Raw genomic sequence first — 20,353 nt, 5'->3', positions numbered from 1 at the left:
GTATTCTGACACATCGTTGGTGATCAAATCTAAAGCAAGCAAAAAGAAACGCCTTGAATGACAGGACATGTAACATCAAACAGACCGCTAAGTCTGACAGAAGACGTTATGCAGAACCAGTGCACGTTTTCGAAACTGCATTAATCGAATCATTCGTGAATAGATTAAATATATATATATATTGCATATATATATATTGTATGCATTGTATTTGGTTTTAAATCATATGATTTAAAACCAAATACAATGCATACATTTGTCATTGTTGTAAAGCAATGCAGCGGCCAATCTCATGCGATGTTTATGCTTATGCAATAGACTGTTCACACACTCTGCTGAAAGGCAAACAGTGGTTCGTGCAGATGCACGCAGTCAGACGTTGATGCAGCCATGTCACGAGAATAAAGGCCACAATACACTATGTATGTGTTGCTTTTGTACACTCAGTTAGGTTCTAGCTACATGCTGAAAAGAAAGGAAAACTCAGAACAACAACATTCTTGATAGAATGATCATATCCCCGTTAAAGTTTTCTTTAGCGTTATCAGCTGCGCGCTCACTATGTATAGCGCTTATATCAGCATCATAGGCTAAAGGGAAGCGTGTTCTACGTGACAACCAGGCCATCAGATACAGAGAGAAAAACGAAGGCGCTTTCGGAACCTCGGCAGCCTGCCCGACCAGAGAACACACTCTTCAGTCACGGCAATATCGGTCCCCTTCGGCGACTCGGCGTTCACTCCAAGGACGCACGCCTCCGACGAGGGCGCGTTCGAAGATGGGTCGCCGAAGCAATAGAGCGACAACGGAGAGACACTGTCGGTTCCATCTGCTCGGTTCTCGCCGAGGTCTCGATGGCACTGGAGCCGCCGACGAGTTCTACAGATCCATAGCAGGGAAGAACGGAACTCGCACTGCGCCGCCAAGCTCTCGTTTCGCTCCTTCTTTTCTCTTCTAGCGTGAAGCAGGCGAGAAGGGGGAGAGACGCGCTCGTTTGGCCAACAATAGATCGGAAATATGGATCATGACGCACTTTGTCGCCTCGCCTCGGGGCTCCACCACGCCCCGCGCGTGGACCTCTGCTTCTTTTATACCGGAATGTCTTTATGTGCAGACAGCGCGAAGAAAGGCTCGCCAAATGCAGCAGCTCCGTCGGCACCCTCACTACGGCCTGACGCCGCTTCGAAGCAGTCCGTCAACGGAGTGAGGAATTGGAGGGCTTCTGTGAATGTGCTATGTGTTTGAAGGTCTCTATGTGGCATCTCGGCACATTGTACTTAAGTGAATAACTGGGCGGCTTAATGAGTTCAGCGGCTCCGTCGGCTGATTGGTTCTGAAGGGGACCAGCCCTTCTGCGCAGTACATTCAGCAGAGCGCGCTTCCATGATCACGATCCAGGAATGGATGAGAAAGCAACGGAAGGAAGCCTTCGTATTGATCAGTCGCAATGATGGGAAGGAACGTTGCCGGTGCTAGGTGCTAAAGCAAATGTATAGATAATGCAGAGTTGAAATACAGCGTTTAGGTCCAGCCAGTGAAAATTATTCTGTGTTCCTGTGGACGCTATTTGGGTCGAGTAACGTCACTAAGCTAACGCTGCAATTATAAATAAATTGTGTTATGTAGTATAGGTAAATTAGGAAAAGACATGATAAGCCAAGACAGCAAAATTGACCTGGTCAACAAAACAGTACCCTGAATAATGTTGAATACCCTGAATAATAATGTGACAAGTTTCAGCGAAGCTGAAACTTGTCAGACAAGCCAGGAGTACGAACTGGTGTCCGGAGAAGCACTTCCTCGCCAGGGCGGAAGCACACGACGCGATGAGAGGCGTCGTAATGCTGCTTGCGGTCCTGTTTCCGTGCTTCGGTGTTGATGCGGGCGAGCTGGCGACAACGCAGAATGCGGGACACATATTCTTCGCAGGAGGAAGGACATTGATGGACAGTTGGCGCGAAGAAAGAGACGTCAAGACAGGTAGAGGGCGAACGACCATAGACAAGGTAGTATGGCGAGTAACCGGTCGTGCGTTGAACGGCGGTATTATATGCAAAGGTAACGAATGGTAAAATTGCGTCCCAGTTTCTGTGATCCGGGTCAATGTACATGGCTAACATGTCAGACAGCGTGGGATGAAATCGCTCTGTGAGGCCGTTGGTTTGCGGATGGTAACTGGAGGTGGTCTTGTGGGTGGTTCCGGAGGCTCTGAGTACTTCGTCTAGTAGTTGCGAGAGGAATGCTTTTCCACGGTCGCTCAGGAGGACGCGAGGAGCACCGTGACGCAGTATTAAGGATTGAAGTATGAATGCAGCAACTTCAGAGGCCGAGGCAGAACTCACACAAGTTGTTTCGGCGTAGCGTGTCAAGTGATCAACGGCTGTCACAATCCATCGTTTACCGGTGAGAGTCACAGGAAGAGGGCCATATAGGTCAACTCCAACGACCTCAAATGGTTGCGACGGACAAGGAACCGGTTGCAGTTGTCCGCTTGGAGCTGATGTAGGGAGCTTTCGACGCTGACATAGAGCGCAGGAAGCGACATACCTCGCTACACTGGCGGACAATCCAGGCCAGTAGAAGCGCCCTTTGATGCGGTCATAGGTTTTCTGGAAACCAAGGTGACCAGCAGTCATGTCGTCGTGAGAAGCCTGCTGGACATGAGCACGTAGAGAGCGTGGCAGGACAGGAACCCAGCGTTGACCGTCAGGGTGATAGACATGACGGTATAGGACGCGGTTTTCAATCTTAAATTGGGTCAGCTGCCGACGAAGGCGGGCGTTAGGCGGGCGCGAAGCTCCTTGAAGGTGGTCTATGATGCGCCGACAGTAAGAGTCGGCAAGTTGATGAAATTGGAAGGATTTGTTGTCGTGTGGAGGCATCTACAGTGGCCAACAAGAAAGCATCTGAGGAGGGATCGAGCGAAAGCTTGTCACGGATGGTAGTTGGAGCTCCATTGCATGGTGTCGTAGGAAGCGGACAGCGAGAAAGCGCGTCTGCATCTTGGTGTTTTTTCCCGCACTTGTAGGTAATGGTAAAGTCGTATTCTTGCAAACGAAGAATCCACCGACCAAGTCGTCCAGACAAGTTCTTCAGCGTCGAAAGCCAGCATAATGCATGATGGTCTGTAACGATCGTAAAGTGGCGGCCGTGAAGATAAGGTCGAAACTTCTGCACAGACCAAATGATAGCTAGACATTCCTGCTCCGTGATGGTGTAATTCTTTTCGGCGTTTGTCAGAACGCGACTTGCGTATGCGACGACCCTCTCACCTAAAGTGTCGTCTCGCTGTAGGAGAATGCCACCAATTCCGTGACCACTAGTATCCGTATGCAGGAGGGTAGGAGCAGCTTCATCAAAATGGCGTAGGACCGGTTCAGATGTGAGAGCGCGCTTCAGATGGGTGAACGCAGATTCACATTCGGGAGACCACACAAAGGGAACATTAGAACCCAGTAATTTGTGCAGAGGTGACGCTATTGAGGCGAAGCCCCGTATGAATCGCCGAAAATAGGAAGCGAGGCCTAAGAAACTACGCAAATCTTTGGTCTTTTCGGGACGAGGTAAGTTCTGAACTGCGGAAACCTTGTCAGGATCAGGACGAATGCCATCTTTGCTCACAATGTGACCTAGAACTTTGATCGTCTTGCTGGCAAAATGGCATTTCTTGGTGTTTAGCTGAAGTCCAGCGTTGGCAAGGCACGTGAGAACTTCATCCAGACGTTGCAGGTGCTGAGAGAAGGTTGACGAGAAAACAACAATATCGTCCAGATATCACAGGCAAGTCTTCCACTTTAGGCCACGAAGAACGGTGTCAATCATGCGCTCGAACGTTGCGGGTGCATTGCAGAGGCCGAATGGCATGACATTAAACTCGTACAGCCCATCTGGTGTTGAAAACGCTGTTTTCTCCTTATCGTCCTCATGCATAGGTATCTGCCAGTAGCCGGAACGCAGATCGATGCTGGAGAAATACTCGGCACCCTGCAGGGAATCCAAGGCATCGTCTATTCGCGGCATAGGGTATACATCCTTGCGCTTGATCTTGTTAAGTGCTCGGTAGTCTACACAAAATCGAACAGAGCCGTCTTTTTTCCGAACCAAAACAACGGGGGAAGACCAAGGGCTAGCAGAGGGGCGTATTATGTTTCGTTGGAGCATGTCGGTGACGTTCTCGTCAATGACTTTCCTCTCGGCTAGCGATACGCGATATGGTCTACGGCGCACGATGGATGTACCATCTGTCTCTATCCGATGCGTCGTAATCGAAGTCTTTCCCAACGAAGTTGAATGCGCGTCAAAGGAAGCTTCATGTTTTTGGAGCAAAGCAAGCAATTGTTGTGACTGCGAAGGCGTCAGGTCGGAACTGATGGCAGCTGCAAGAGCTGAAGGAGATGCGGCCCGTCCGGTACAAGGACCTTCAGAAGAAGCTGGTTTAAAGGAAACAACAGATATAGACTCCGATTCAGTGGCGCAAGCCAATGTAGTGCCTTTAGGGATGAGAATCTTTTCGGATATCGGGTTTGTAGCGTAGAGAAGTGCAGAGCCATGATCAAACCTAACCAGCCCTGATGCAAAGGCTATCCCTCTTGCAAGACAGCGTGTAGATGGCAATACGAGCACGTCGCCGCAGTCAATCACACCAGACGTGACAGTAACGATGCTTTGATGGCGAGGAGGTAACGCGGTATCTTCTGCAGCAAGGAAGTGAAGGGGTGCGGCATCTGCATGAAGTGAATAGGTCGTGTCGGTCATGTGGAGAACGCGTTGTCCACAGCAGATGGAGGCGGAGGCCGTAGAAAGAAAATTCCATCCCAATATGAGCTGCTGGGCACACGAACTTAGCACTGCAAATTGTACGTGATGTAGAAGTCCATCGATGGAAAGATGAGCTGTGCACCAGGCGATAGGTCGAATGGAGGCCCCTTGAGCAGCGAGTAGCGTAGGTCCATCATAGGGGGTCATAACTTTCCGAAGTCGCGAACACAAATCACGGTGAATGACTGAAACACTAGCACCAGTGTCTATTAAAGCTTCTACTATGTGTTTGAAGGTCTCTATGTGGCATCTCGGCACATTGTACTTAAGTGAATAACTGGGCGGCTTAATGAGTTCAGCGGCTCCGTCGGCTGATTGGTTCTGAAGGGGACCAGCCCTTCTGCGCAGTACATTCAGCAGAGCGCACTTCCATGATCACGATCCGGGAATGGATGAGAAAGCAACGGAAGGAAGCCTTTGTATTGATCAGTCGCATTGATGGGAAGGAACGTTGCCGGTGCTAGGTGCTAAAGCAAATGTATAGATAATGCAGAGTTGAAATACAGCGTTTAGGTCCAGCCAGTGAAAATTATTCTGTTTTCCTGTGGACGCTATTTGGGTCGAGTAACGTCACTAAGCTAACGCTGCAATTATAAATAAATTGTGTTATGTAGTATAGGTAAATTAGGAAAAGACATGATAAGCCAAGACAGCAAAATTGACCTGGTCAACAAAACAGTACCCTGAATAATGTAGGGTCCAGTTCCAAGGTGTTTTCAGGAAGCACGTGACTTTCAGTGCTTTAGTATAAGGTATCTGAGGAGCAAGAAAATCTAACACCATACACACCCGTGGCGAGTACCTGTGCCGAAAGCAATTCAATAAAACTTACGGCAAATCTTGTTATAAAGCGCAAAAATAGCTTGCAACCCCAGCATGCTCCCAGACCACGTAATTCATACTTTCTATTTCCCCCAAGCAGCATATGTGCTCTCTATCCTATGCATATTGATTAAAAGATGCACAAAAGAAAATAAAACTTTGGTGTTCTCAATTATACCTCCAAACACTCTTGAAACATACTTTTCTGCGAGCTATAATAATTCATTAACGCATTCATTTAAATTCTTGTGTGCTGGGCAGCGCTGTTTTATTTGTGTTCAAGCAATCGCATATAGACCGGTAATCCATGTTTTAATTCACAAAGCTTTCATTACGTGTCTTTCAACGCCTCACGAACTTCACTCCATATGACGAATATTGGACACCACTCTCTTAACAAGACCTCTAAAGAACCATGTGAAGCGAGTTTACATGGCTCCGGGGACCATTCATAGTTAATAGTACAAAGCCATGCAACTACTAACGTCTTGCCTGCTCCTTTATATTTTGTTCCATAGTTGCTAGTAACATTGATACGGCAAAACAGGTAAACATTTACAGCTCCTTTTTTCTAAACCATAAAGGAATTTCAAGTTGTAAGGACGTAACACTGATAAACCATGAAGACATAACATAAAACAATTGTTAAGTAACAATGTTTCGAGGCAAAAGAAATTTCGACTGAAAACTTTTATTCATTCTCGGAGAGCATCGTGTAAATGACAAACTCGAAAACAAGACAACACGTTTGTCTTGCGTTTCCGTGGAAGAGACTCCCCTTGAATCGGGTCACCTCATTCGTATGCCTCAGAACTTTGCAAGGTCGTTTTGTGAAAAATGGCGTTACACGAAAGCGAAGAGAGAGCCCTGTTCATGCAACACACACTCTTGCAGAGTTGCGCACGTACCACCTATGCGGGCACGCCATTGATTGCTTCTGATCACAGGGGCGATCAACCTGGCACTCAATGATTTGTGGTAGGATTAGATTATCCTTAGTGAAACTCTTGTCAGAATTCCTGACGGCAGGCAAACAACCTAAGAAGAAAAAGTACAAAGAAGTTAGAAAAGAGACAGGCGCGGGCGCAAGATCCCCGCATGAAGCGTAAGACCTAGATTCACTTAGGCCAAGAGTCCGAAGCCGCGATTGCTCTTTCGAAACCATTCAAATACAAATCCACAAATACACCTGAAAGCGAAGAATGAAAAGCACAGGATTCGCCAAGAGAGATTGTGATGGAGTCTCCCGCTGCATCACTTACTGACTGATGTCGTCTTTAGAACGCTGCGTTGTTGTTGTTGTTGTTTTCTGCATTTCTTTCAACACAAAAGAATAAAAATGGGCTTTCGTGCACAATGGCTATACGTATACATAGCTCAACCAATCAAACGGGAGCTGGTAGTTGCGAAACTGCAGACCTAAATCACTTCTGTTTTGAGGAATGTTTTGATGCACTACTAAGTGGCTGACATGTTCTTTTGTTCCTTTTTATATATAATTAAATTACTCTTTCTTTCATCTCTAACCGATTTTAAAAGTACATGACCCGCATGCATACAAAGACCCATGAAATAAACATTTATGTTTCCGGCGTTCCGGAATCTTCAGAAGAACTTCAGTTTGGCCTAGTTGGTATTTACTGCAAATCATATTAACCGCAAAAAAGACGGGGACATAGGAAGAAAACACATAAACAGCACAGGCGGTAACTCGGTCAACTGATGGGAGGCACGTCTAGCGGCGTTCAAATCCTTTTCCGCATGCCATTCTGTAGCTTTAGTAAAGCATATGATGCGAAGCCAGTCGTTGAGCAGTCTAACCTGCCGCCACAACTCTGCGCGGAGAATTTTGCATAGGCGCTTGATGTGACCCCACGACGGAACGACACACCCGAACAGTGCACTCACTTCCAAAGGGATCAGGCCGCGCTTGATACAGAAGCCGATGAATCCTGCTCGGCAGGTAGTCGCCACGATGTAACTGATGAGGGATTCTTCGTTTGGGGACACGACGGACGAGGGAACACAGAAAGAGGGGCCAGCTGTACGAGATATATGCTTCAGAAGAACTTCAGTTTGGCCTAGTTGGTATTTACTGCAAATCATATTGACCGCAAAAAAGACGGGGACATAGGAAGAAAACACATAAACAGCACAGGCGGTAACTCGGTCAACTGATGGGAGGCACGTCTAGCGGCGTTCAAATCCTTTTCCGCATGCCATTCTGTAGCTTTAGTAAAGCATATGATGCGAAGCCAGTCGTTGAGCAGTCTAACCTGCCGCCACAACTCTGCGCGGAGAATTTTGCATAGGCGCTTGATGTGACCCCACGACGGAACGACACACCCGAACAGTGCACTCACTTCCAAAGGGATCAGGCCGCGCTTGATACAGAAGCCGATGAATCAGATATGATTTGCAGTAAATACCAACTAGGCCAAACTGAAGTTCTTCTGAAGCATATATCTCGTACAGCTGGCCCCTCTTTCTGTGTTCCCTCGTCCGTCGTGTCCCCAAACGAAGAATCCCTCATCAGTTACATCGTGGCGACTACCTGCCGAGCAAGATTCATCGGCTTCTGTATCAAGCGCGGCCTGATCCCTTTGGAAGTGAGTGCACTGTTCGGGTGTGTCGTTCCGTCGTGGGGTCACATCAAGCGCCTATGCAAAATTCTCCGCGCAGAGTTGTGGCGGCAGGTTAGACTGCTCAACGACTGGCTTCGCATCATATGCTTTACTAAAGCTACAGAATGGCATGCGGAAAAGGATTTGAACGCCGCTAGACGTGCCTCCCATCAGTTGACCGAGTTACCGCCTGTGCTGTTTATGTGTTTTCTTCCTATGTCCCCGTCTTTTTTGCGGTCAATATGATTTGCAGTAAATACCAACTAGGCCAAACTGAAGTTCTTCTGAAGCATATATCTCGTACAGCTGGCCCCTCTTTCTGTGTTCCCTCGTCCGTCGTGTCCCCAAACGAAGAATCCCTCATCAGTTACATCGTGGCGACTACCTGCCGAGCAAGATTCATCGGCTTCTGTATCAAGCGCGGCCTGATCCCTTTGGAAGTGAGTGCACTGTTCGGGTGTGTCGTTCCGTCGTGGGGTCACATCAAGCGCCTATGCAAAATTCTCCGCGCAGAGTTGTGGCGGCAGGTTAGACTGCTCAACGACTGGCTTCGCATCATATGCTTTACTAAAGCTACAGAATGGCATGCGGAAAAGGATTTGAACGCCGCTAGACGTGCCTCCCATCAGTTGACCGAGTTACCGCCTGTGCTGTTTATGTGTTTTCTTCCTATGTCCCCGTCTTTTTTGCGGTCAATATGATTTCCGGAATCTTGTGAGATGAAAACGTGTTTTTTTGTCCATGAATAACAAATGGGAATAAATGAGCACCAATACTTGCAATCCGCATATACACGACCAAATGACGTTTCGTTAAACATGTTTATGAAGTAACCTGAACATTACATGGGCTTAGAACAAACATTCATGTCTGCATTGTGCCAGCGTTGGTCGTCATGAACGCATACTAAAGTGTCGCGTGACAGTGACATCTGTGGTTGTGGCAGCAAGCTTTGCAATGGGCGAGGTTTGTCGGTATATAAGAGGAAAAAAAAGAGTAGTAGCTCCTAATGAAGTGACAGAAGGAGAGTTTCGCCGGAAGAATGCATCTCTATAGCCTGCTACAGTACGGTGCGTAGAAATTTCAAAATAACTGCAGCATTCAGGATATTCTTGTCTTTCTTTACGTGTGCTCCTTTGTACAAGTGGTATGAGTAACCTGCCATAATGTCTGCGGCTCAGCGCACAAAACTACTGCTATGCGGCATGAAAAGGACAAACTTCCTACAGACCTAGTAACAACACATAGAGCAGGCAGCGAAGCGGACTTAACGTTGGTCAACGTGTTCAGTGTTGGGGACAAAAACGGTAACCCTAAGGGATCCATCACAATTACTTGTTAGGCCGCACGGCGTTGCTCACCCTACCGCACCGTTTTGATTGCCGCTGGTGAGCTAGCTTCTCACAGAATCACAGCCGACAGCATGTCGGAGTCCTCGCAAGGCCTACTCGTAACGGGAAAATCCACCAGACGAAAGCCTGTAAACCACCAAGCCTGTTGCAATGAGCACCGGCGTACATTTTGGAGCTGCAGGATGTTGGCGTGCGCCTATTATTTGCCATTGGTCTGGTTTCCTTAGATTATTGCGTTCCTTGTACCTTCTTATTTTTACACAGTAGAATTTAGCACGTATTTGGTAGCTTTTCTTCACAGCTCTTTGACATGAGAAATGATAGAATTGTTCACTCCGGCATGTATGAAGATATTGAATTTTGCAGAAGATCCTCGTCGCCAAACAGTGACGGAAAGAAAGGTGAAAGGCATGAAGGTTAACAAGAACAAATTTCTTTTTGCTTGCCTTTGCACAGGAAAGGCCATGGAGTGAAAAAGAATGAAAATAAACCACCTAACGGAAAAGGAAATGTTGAAGCGCCTGATAATGATATTGAGGCGGTTAGGCAGTCCCAAACTTCCTTTACCAAATTGTTTTTCCGAGAGGGTAAAGATACTGAGTGCGTGAAGCGGGGAAAAGAGTGTTTCTATTTGCGCGCTCACGGAGAATGTGCGCAACCACCTCTTTTCAACTGTAGGCTTCACTTTTGGCCCTATCAAACATTTTGATGAAGATAAAAGACATTATAGAATAGTATTTTCTGTCATAAACGACGTAACAGTGCTCAGACACGCAGCCACGTGCAAAGCGGGCCTGCAGGTGCAGATTTCGAGAATCAAGGGGCTTGATTGAGAAGTAACACGAGTTTCATTCTTCTCGTGAATGCTCGCGTACACGTGTGTGCAGCTTACCCGCTGCACACTCTGTAAACGATGGCACAATTAACGAGGCAGCTGAGTTTGTAATGGGCTGTTCGTGTTGGTTTAGCAGCTCAGTCATCTCGATAGACTCCACAGTTATTTGACAGCCATCGAAGACAATGTGACATTCCTTCTGAAATGCTCGGTAGTGAATTTTTCCTAAATCCGCAACAACTTGTTCGTCGTATCCACAGGCGCAGTTTGGGGAGCTTGTTGTGAATGGCTGCCTTGAAGTAGAAGCAATTTGTGGAACGTTTACTCATTTATGAAGCGCCGCACTCGGGTCTCAAGCTCGGTCAACATCTTCCATGTCAAATGCAATGTTTTGAATTCGACTTTGATAGGTTGAGCGTGAAGAACCGCAAGCGGTGTTGAATTATAACGGGTGACCGATCCATCAGCACAAACATACAGGCGGCCGCTGTGGACTTGATGTAAAACGAATACCGTTGCCTGTTTCAGATTTGCCGGCAATACTTGCACCTTCTTCTTGATGCCAGGAATATTAGGCATACTTTAAGCATAACCAAGTTACAACAATGATTTATCTGTTCGTATGCAAACGTTAATGTGAAAAAAACATCTGAAATGAACTGATTTGTGCTTTCATTAGTAGTATTTGTGTGGTCACGTGCTATGATGATAGTGCAGGAGGTGGATACGTCGACACTGATTAAGGAAGGCCGAGGCACCTTAGAAGAGCGTTATTTTCTACACCTTTGCAATGATTTAACAAGAACACGCTGTCGTCGACCGTCAAACCGATCAGCGTCGTATTACGGAGCAAACTTGGCGGCAATGCGTGTGTGTGCAAGTAGTGAAGAGTTTGGTGGGAGTATCCTATGCCAGGCTGATCATGGTGCCGCACCCAACCACCACTTGCTTTTGTGTCAGTTATCATCTCGTTATTTCGTTAACATACGGTAAAAGGAGCCTCTCTTCTCTACTGCATGGCGTTTTCTCTAATAATTCCTAACAATGGCAAGCTGCTTGACTCAATCATATTGCTTCATAGCCTCAGCCTATTTATGAAGCATAGTCTAATTCGAGTGCTCACAGGTTGCCGCAAAATTTCAGTGTCAGGTTCATCTTCATCAATCTGTAGTTAAGCGTAGTGTTGGCAACCAACTACAAAAAGTGATATTAACAGACGGGAGTTATTACGAATTCAATCTCTGAAGAAACAACTTTATTTGTTCCTTCGGAGCTACTGGTGATCAATCAATGAGATATGAATATGGAAACAATAATACCCACCTAGGTACAACACGAAGCGTGGCCAAGTATCCTCTCTCATACACAATATTCTGTTTTTGAAGTCTCTCTCTCGCAGCTGTGTTAAAATTGCGACCTGATAAAACAATGCGCACTTTTCGAGGGTGTTAACCTTCAGACCGAGTTCTGTATTACAAGCGCTTCGACGTCGCCTTTTGTAAACCTTCATGCCTTGTCTCCTAACCCTCGTCCTGCCTCTCTGGTTTTGCCCGACGCCTCTTGCCTTGCTGCGTCATCCAGCTGGCCGAGCACCTTCCACGAGGGAGAAATTTGCTAATACCGACCTCCCTCCACAGACGGGCGCACGTGTGCCCCAGGGTCTTCGTCGTCTTGCTCGACCTAAAAGACTGACAGAAGAGGAAGCGCGTATAAGACAAAAGAGAAGCAGCTGCGCCCACTTTTCCCATACGTCTCGAATATAGCGTGGAATTTTTCCAATTTCGTAGGAATGCTCCCAGAGGGAGCCTTTGCTTGACCCTTCTGCTAACTTCAAACGTCAAACCAAGAAGACCGCTGCGTCCCCATTCCGCTCTCAAGGACCGACGCCGCGAGACAACTTGGCATCCTGGCACGCACGATCTCCTTAGCAGAGTGGAATAATGTACATACAAGACGCACAAGACTGCACCGACTAAACCCATCACTTCAACTCGGACCTCCAGCCGGTGTGCACCGGCGTGAAGCGTCTCTTCTGTGTCGGTTATGGCTTGGAGTGGCCTTCACGAATGCCTACTCAGCACTAATTGGAATGGCTGATAGTCCTGCATGTGATGTTTGCGCATGCGAGGAGAATATTGACCACATATTGTGCCATTGTCCTCAATTTCAAGCCCAAAGACAGTATTTGTCCGACACATTGAGGAAACTAGACGATCGTCCTCTGAGTGAACAGACAATGTTAGAGCACCGTCCCGACCGATCATCGGCTCAGAAGGCAGTGAAGGCACTTTTGTGTTTTCTCAGAACTACTGGTTTGCTCGAGCGACTTTAACTGAAGTGCTGTCCGTACGCGTACCTACACCTTCTCTCTCCCTTCTTTCTCTTCCCCTTCTCCCTTCCCCCAGTGTAGGGTAGCCAACCAGACTATTGACTGGTTAACATCCCTGCCTTCCTGTATTCTTCTCTCTCTCTCTCTGCTAACTTCTGCGCACTTCATGACGATTACGTCTACGCCCACAAACACGGCTTGCTCGCTCCTACCTATTGTGCAAGGAATACGCCAGACGGAGTGTGCTGAGCGGTTCAGCTGCGCGGCAAGCTCACAATGCGATGGAAATAAATGAATATGCGGGTCGTATGAAGTTTTGCACCAGCTTTGCCGTTCGCAAGTGCATATTTCCAGATGCTAAACGCACGGGACCCGCATACGCTTAATGAAAGTCCATCTTTGTGAATTTGCTGCAGATGCTCCCAGCCCACTGCCCACCCCTTTAAAAAAACAAGATTGCTGGCATATGAATGCAAATCTGACAATACCGGGTGTCTCAGTAAGCACTTTCAAATTTTCAAAAATAGTTGCCTGCGGCAGATAGCATAGTTATACTCCATGAGCACAAGAAATTGAAATTTATAATCGACTAATTACTAGGGGTGTGCGAATATTGGAATTTTCGAATACGAATCGAATACGAATAAGGCAAAAAACAGTCTTCGAATATCGTATCGAATATCAAATATGTGTGTAGTATTAAAAAGTTCAAAACGAGGTTACAATAGCTTTACTACCCTTTTAAGAATAATATTGCATTTTACAAGGCTGCTTCAGGTTAAAGAGGACCTCATTATAGGTAATGCACTCAGGTAATGTCAGGTAATGCTCTCAGTCAGGTAATGTCCTTGTTACAGGTTTTTGTACAGGAAAATTAACTGCTTAACGTGTTCAGAAAGTAAGCGCCCTCTATGCATTGTGACAACATTTCCACCGATAGAAAAGCCTTTTTCACTAGGAAGGTGGCAGGGATGGCCAGGTACGTCTGGGCGAGTACACTTAAAAGCGGCTACTTGACGCGGCCAATGGACTGCCACCACTCGCAAGGATCCTTGCCCCTTTCCAGAAGAGGCTTTTTCGCATAGGCTGTAATTTCATTCTGAGGGCCAGATGGAGAATGTGTCTTCTCCCTGTCATTAGATCGTCAAAAGCATTCCATAAACTCCTATTTTACATATATACATATGTAAAACACACACACACACACACACACACACACACACACACACACACACACACATATATATATATATATATATATATATATATATATATTTCACTACATATTTTATTGTGTATACTTACAGAACACGAAATTACATCATATATCGGTATGAAAAAGTCCTGGAATAGAGCTTGGTAAAAAAGAAACCGCTACTGATCATGTCTCACAGGCGTATGCAGATAGGCTGCAACAGAGCCTACAGATAATAAGCGGATCATGCGAAGTTCTTTGTGACAAACATGTTCTTAGGAGAATGCGTAGCAAGCATATAATTCGTTAATTGCTCAATTATTCACAGTCTGTCCGAATATTCGCCATTTCTACCATTATTCGGCCGTCCCCGAATATTCGGAAATTTCCGAATATGCATTCCTCGAATCGAATACGCTTCTAATAAGAAAATATTCGATTCGTATTCGAAATTTCGAATATTCGCACACCCCTACTAATTACCGATAATTCACTAATTAGGTTTGTAACTAATTACTTTAGGGCACATATTGCAATCTACCAATTCTAGCAGCCGAGTTGGCAAGGCGGATCCTCTTGGAACGAATTCTGAGGATGGCACCTGTTTCGAGATATTGAATCCCAAAGTTCGGGGAGGACTGCATTGGCTTTAAAGTTACTTTTATGCTTCATGTATACAGCAATGTTTTGTTAAGAAAATAGGTGTAACAACGGCGCATATTTAGAGCAAGTTTGACGACGCATATCCCATAAATGGTGTCATCCACACAATGCCTTAAGCAACGAATTTGGAATTTTGGGATGGCCAGCTCTGACGTAGCCTACCTTGCCATGTTTCCACATCTAAATAAAAAGATTAGCAGCTATAATGACAACAGTAGTGCTCTTCATGCTCTTCAGCAAGTGCTCTTCAGCAAATGAGTTCGTAGTATGTCGTGGAGCATAATACTTTGTGCAAATTACCAGGCGGTGAGTTTGCGCGAGAGCGCACCAGACGATTGGCAATTTGCAAAAGTGGGGAAGCATACTGGCATAGGGAAAACACGCATCATTAACAACCCTAAGCAATGCCTTTCGACTTGAACCAGATGAATAAAGAGTTGAAAATCTGGTTTGAAGAAATAATACACCTCCAGCTATATATTACCTTGTAAAATCCAATCAAAGGACAATTTTCCACAAACCGCAATACAACAAGGACACGGAAATTAAATTGAATTTGGCAATAGAGCCTGTCGTGTAGAAACGTATGTGTATCATTGCAGAAGTATATAGAAAACGCGAGAACTATTGCCGTATAAACAAATGCACAAGGCCAGCCCAACTCCTTTCAAGTGGGAGAAACAGGTTACCTGGTCGCATTAGCTCCCACCCAGATCACCAGACAAAGCGGTCGACGACCCTATAGAACTTGCCGTGGGGGCGTACACAGTGGCTTTGGCGTTTCGCTGCAAAGCCCAAGGGCGTGGAATTGAATTCCGGCAGCTGCGGCTGCATTTCCGAGGGGGCGAAATGCAAAAGCGCCCGTGTACCGTGCATTGGTGCCCGGTAAAGATCCCCAGGTGGGCAAAATTAATCTGGAGTCCCCCACTACGGCGTGCCTCATAATCATGTCGTGACTTTGGTACGTAAACACCAATAATGTAATTTTATATTTAACGACTCTGTGGTTCAGCTGAATATATTTCCGCATACAGTGGAGGACTTAAAGTGCATAAAAATCTGGGTACCCTACCACACTGTGAAGAAAGATGACGAGCGCAGCTGTGTATGTTGGCCCCTTAATGGCGGACTGCACCTCCGCCGCGGGGCGGCCCGGCATTGCACTATCTTCGGTATCGGCCCACGTATGGGGAGTGTTTAACGCCTGCTTCACCTTTGCCGCGGGTCGGCCCAGCATAGCACTATCTTCGGGATCGGCCCACGTATGAAGAGTTTTTTGCTTACCACAAAGACACCAAAATCGCCTTGGACGGTAGAGGTATAGAGCTTTATTTTGGTAAAATTATTTTGGCAAGAGACAGAGACAGAAAGAGAGTTTATTAATGCGAATCAGTGAGGAAGAGTTCCTTCTTCACAAAAAAAATTATTTAAGACTCGTGTTTTTGCGAAGACAGACAATTTCTCTTCCAAACCTGGCTTGCACTACATGAGGAGGTTTTGTGCCGCATTATTGCGTTAAGAAAATTGTGGGTGTCCAGGTGGAAAGGTTTTCTTTTTTGGCCTTCACACTGTTAAAAAAGTCCCGTCATATTACGGTGTAGCAACCTGCAAACCCTTGATACAAGGAAGTTCCCGTAATGATACATGATACTACTGAAGCCGTTCTTACCAACCAACATTACCAATGCCGCAGCTCAAGAAACTACTTTTGAAGTCGTAGTGCGCCTTAGCATATCGAATGCCATACCACAAGAAAAAACATTTGGAGCCGTGCTTATTTACCAACATTACAAATGCCGTACCACAAGAAACTACCATTGAAGCCGCAGTACCTCCCAACGTTACCAATGCCGTACCAGGAACGAAAACTTTTAAAGCCATAGTTACCTACCGACTTTTTCAATGCCGTACGATGGGTAAACTGCCATATAAAAGTAACATGCAATTTCAAGGTCGGAATGGTAACTAACGCATGACGGATCTCACCTGCGAGAGATCGTGACCGTAATGACACGGTAATCAATTCGTATGGTTTCTGTACTGTACAGCAGCTTTGGTGAATAATGAAAACGTGATAAACAATGCAAGATAATTACGCGGAAGAAAAGGAATCACAAGACCAGCTATTGCTAAAGGTGCTCATGTGTCTGACCCCTCCTGTTTTGTGCAGCATTCCCCAGTGTTGTAGCAAGCTGATATGCAGTCTAATAAAAGTGAAGCTCACACAGTGAAGAGTTCATTAGAAAATAAGTATTTTAGCCAGAATAATGAATAAAGCCACATTTTTAGCTTAATTTTTGTCTGGGTATCAGGAGCTCAACGTTTTTGGCGAGGTTTCTCCTTTTTTGTCTAACGCCAGAAAAATTTTTTAATGCACTAATAGTTGATATTTCTCAATGGCTACATGGATACTCAGCATACTCATTGGAAAAAAATACAGCAGAAGACCAGTTCTTGTACTAAATTTGAAGAACATGAGCAGCCTGCCTTGGGCCATCAGAGGAGTGCAAAATGAGGAGCAGAAAATGTGCGTCAATATCTGAAGTCAACGAAGCAATAATAAAAAAGACTCACAGAGCTCCATTAATTTTTAAAGATTGCAATATCTGCGCAAGCTGCCAGAGCCTTTGAACGGGATTCTCTCTTTCTATTCATTTGTCGACGTGTACCCTTTCCTTCGCATATGACAAATAAGTAGTTGTAATGAATATGATTCAGGCAGGTGACAAATGCAATTAAAGACACCCTTGCAAAATGCAATAGTGACAACTTATATTCCCAGGTTTATTCCACATCACCTACTAAGCCTGCCACGTAATTTCAGCCACTACCACTATTATATGTTGTTAAGATACACACAGATCTCAGCAATCACACATGATCACCTAATCAAATCTTGGCATTCATGCTAGGCTATTCCCCCCTGTAACGTAAATATGTGTAGCCATGTCGGTACACATGCATGAATATTTTGTTAACTATATGCGTACCTGTATTCTTAACAGGCTTAATCAGTGATGCACAAACTGAAAACTTTGTTCTTTTATATGCAAGAAATAATCTGATTATGATAACTTATCAGCTTGAAACTGCCAAATCTCAGCAAAGGAGTAACACTTTCTGTGTAACACGATGCAGAAATGAAAGACAGCATGTTGTCTTTCTAATGGTGAAGGGAAAGTCAGCTACAATGAAAACCCCAAAAGCTTTAGTGCAATAACTCTGCCTTGTGTTCGTTTTCTTGAGTGATAATGTTTACAGGCAATGCTATCTGTGCAATAAGGATAAGAGAGATTGAGCGTACTCATACATGTCACTGTAACTTGCGGATACAACTTGCAAAATATGCAGCTTAGTCTAACATGCTTTATTCAGATGATCACTACCTGCTTTTTGTGGTTAACCTGCAAAAATGGCAGGGCATAACAGACAAGTCAATACCATGTAGTGTTATTTTAGAGCGTTACCTTGGCGAGTTACCATGACGGGTATTGGCTAGAAGAAACCTTTGCAGAAAAAAAATGGAAAACTGCAACTATAGCACACATGTTACAGCCGGCTTATGTTACAAACAAGTAAGGCGAATAAACAAGGTAAAATCTATCTATGGCAGTACATAGCTGTAATCGTAATTATCTCTCTGGAATGCCCACTATTTGCTTTGTTCAAATAATTTATTAATTCCTCAAACACCGTTGTCACGGTATTGCGTGATGGGCGGGCTTCTGATCGATAAAGAAGATTTCTTCTATCTTGGCCTCGAAATGGTACGAAGTTTGATCAGCGAGGTCATTCCAGTTTCTGGCCCTCTGAATGAAGAACTTAGGGTACAAAGAATTACGTGCGGAGGGATGATGCAGGGTCTTACAATGGATGCGCAATGGCGCAGTGGCGATGTACAGGCAAAATTGGAGAGTTACGATAGGAAGAATTTGAAGTACAATAAAAAAACGAAAATTTTGCGCCATATTTCAAACTCGTGAAAGTCAGTCTGTAATGGCATGCTACTGTAGTAGAAATTCTCGTTATAAATAATTATATTTCTATGGCTTTAAGTGAATTCTAAGGTCCTAGACTGAACAGGAATATTTTTTTTTCGGACGTACTTTTGTCGAATATGCTAATAGTTATGCAGAAAGTGGTGCGAGTATCAAGAAATAAAGCAAGTAATGAACGCAGCTTTCCTTTCTTATTTTAGTGCGAAAGCACTACTATAGCCTACCAACCTGTAATTCCGCTTCTGTCTAGATGAAGCCTCCTTACACAGCCCCACGCAAAAATGAAAATGTGTGACGGATGGTAGAATATAACCTCGGCCGTCGAACACAACAGCCCGCTTCTCTAACCATTAGGCCACGATCACTAGGCCACCAACCATTAGGCCATGCATTCTCGCTATAAAGCCAACCAGCTCTGAAACGCTCTGCCTGTGCGCCCCCATGCCACTTCGTCTTCTTTGTGACGGCTTGGGCGTGACGTCATCAAATTCAACCGTGCTCCGTATAAAATGTACACGCGTCTGTGCCGCTTAGTCACTCCCCTGACGCCTCGCCTTGTGCGGAACAACGGCCGCAAGCGGATGTGTAGAAAAAAAAAACGAATGTCAAGATAAACAAGATGTCTGATCCGTTCAGGCTGGCGCGCGGCTACAAGTGGTGTTTTTGTCGAAGTAGCGCAACCTTACCATCGCCTCGTTTGCCGCCAGCTTTGGAAACGATGTGCGGTGACCCAACAGAAGATAATCGTGCTGTGATAACGGCAGCTGACTTGCGAACTTCTTTCCAGCGTGAGTCGAACGCGCCGTTAGCAGCGGCGCGTAATATAACGCCATTGCGCCAGTGTAATGTGCGGCTGGCTTCTCTGGCAGCGCTTTCGCGCGTTATTATTATTAGCAGTTGTAAGGAGTACGCAGGATATACGAGCACGCCATCATCAGTGCCGATACAAACTCGTGCAACGATAGACTATGCAAATCCCCATTGCGCAGGCAAATCAAGTACGTATATCGGCTCTGTGAGCGGCTAGACGAAGTGACAAGCAAGCGCCGGCCGGCGAGTCGGCGACAAACTTTAATTTCCAGGGGCGCTAGAGCAAGCTACGCCGTGAAATTGCACGCCAAGAAAGAACGGTAATGGCTGAACGTCACAAAAGCACTCGCATGAGGTCTAGAATATTAACCTATAGCAAGGAAGCGTGCCATACAGAAAGACAAGCGCACGGGCAGGCGGTAGATGACTGGTTCGTAGATGAACAGCTTTTCGACCCAACAAAGAATGCAAGACCATCCGAACTTACCGTGCAATTCATTGACAGGAGCCGGAGAATCCACAAGGCTGCACAGATGGACGTTGCAGCAGCGAAAAACGCTGAAAATGATTAAACCCGCGACTAAGCCATTGCTGCTCACACAACCGGAACCACCACAGAAAGCAGGCGAAGTAGGCTTGCGTGCGCCTGGCCTTGTTCTTCCGCGCGGTGGCGTCGTCACGCAAGTTCCGAGCAATAAGGTAGTTCTACTCAAGTTTTAATGATGCATTTGCGAAACGTGTATAAGATGGGCTTCCAGCAATCGCAGACAATAACGGTACTCATCACAACAGTCGCGCTAAACATAACTACTTATGATACCCCAAAATACAGTTCCGTTGTGAAACCGGTTCGGAGTGTCTGCAATGCAATTGAAGCCGAAGGCAGCACAACACGGGGTAAAAAAGT

At 45.7% G+C, this 20,353-nt stretch overlaps 1 long non-coding RNA gene across 4 annotated transcripts in view; it reads right to left on the bottom strand.

The window, feature by feature from the left end:
- LOC135902072 (uncharacterized) overlaps positions 1–20,102 on the bottom strand; it is a 202,878-nt gene extending 182,776 nt beyond the window's left edge. For all 4 annotated transcript variants that reach the window (XR_010564384.2, XR_010564387.2, XR_010564385.2 and 1 more), the window contains exon 1: positions 19,934–20,102. This is a non-coding gene — a long non-coding RNA (uncharacterized lncRNA). The remainder of the gene's footprint in view (positions 1–19,933) is intronic.
- Positions 20,103–20,353: the final 251 nt, after the last annotated feature.

The sequence above is a fragment of the Dermacentor albipictus genome, chromosome 1 (genome assembly GCF_038994185.2).
Source record: "Dermacentor albipictus isolate Rhodes 1998 colony chromosome 1, USDA_Dalb.pri_finalv2, whole genome shotgun sequence".
In the NCBI taxonomy this organism is placed as follows: Eukaryota; Metazoa; Arthropoda; class Arachnida; order Ixodida; family Ixodidae; genus Dermacentor; species Dermacentor albipictus.
The sequence above is the reverse complement of the archived record's forward strand: the minus strand, read 5'-3'. Positions and strand labels throughout refer to the sequence as shown.